Source organism: Elephantulus edwardii, unplaced genomic scaffold, assembly GCF_000299155.1.
Source record: "Elephantulus edwardii isolate Elephantulus edwardi_28Jun2011 unplaced genomic scaffold, EleEdw1.0 scaffold00058, whole genome shotgun sequence".
NCBI lineage: Eukaryota > Metazoa > Chordata > Mammalia > Macroscelidea > Macroscelididae > Elephantulus > Elephantulus edwardii.
The window spans coordinates 8,062,127-8,063,141 of NW_006399808.1; positions in this window are offsets into that span (position 1 = coordinate 8,062,127).

The window sequence follows — 1,015 nt, forward strand, 5'->3', positions numbered from 1 at the left end:
ATCTACTTGGATGTCATTTATGGTCTCTTTAGGGTATATTCCCAGTAGTGGAATTGCTGGGTCAAATGGTATCTTTATTTGCAACTTTTTGAGAAAGTGCCACCATGCTTTCCACAGTACCACCGTCTTCTTAAGACCACTTCTGAGTTAGCAATGCATGACTGTTTGCTTCACTCTTTTTCCTCCCTAGAGGACGCAAACTAAGGTACTTTTTAATTTATTTTACTCATTGGAAATATTATTAAATGGACAATTCTAGGACGTTAGAATAAGAAATGAATGACTATTATGGTTCATACTAGGGGTATTTTTAACTAGTTATTGTTGTTAGGTGCCATAGAGTCTAGAATCACTCATACCAACCCTCTGAACAACAGATCTGAACCCTGCCTTCTCCTGTGCCATCCTCATCTTCTCTGACACTGTTAAGCCCACTGCTGCAGTCACTGTGTCAATCCACCTGGTTGAGGGACTTCCTCTCCTTTGCTGACCCTCCACCTTTCCAAGCATGGTGTCCCTCGCCAAGGAATAATCTCTCCTCGCTACATGTCCCAGGTATGTGAGACAAAGTTTTGTCATCATTGCCCCCATTGTGCATTCTGGTTGAGCTTTCTCAAAGACATTATGTGTTTGTTCTTTTGGCAGCCCATGGGATATACAGCACTCTTCTCCAATGCCACAGCTCAAAGGCATCAATTCTTCTGTTATCCTTATTCATCATCCAGCTCTCAGATGAGTAGTAAATGACTTAAAGACCCGGGCCTGAATCAGGCACACCTTAGACATCAAACCGATATCATTGCACCTCAATAATTTAGGTGGGTCTCTGACTCCAGATTTTCCCAGTGCATTATGTCTCCTGATCTCCTGACTACTGGTAGCAAGGGTGCTGACTGTGGATCCAAGTAAGTCATTCACAGTTTCAGTCTTTTCTCCATGTATTATATTACCTATTGGTCTAGTGGTTAAGAATATTTGTTTTCTTGATGTTGAGATGCAATCCCTACTGAAGGCT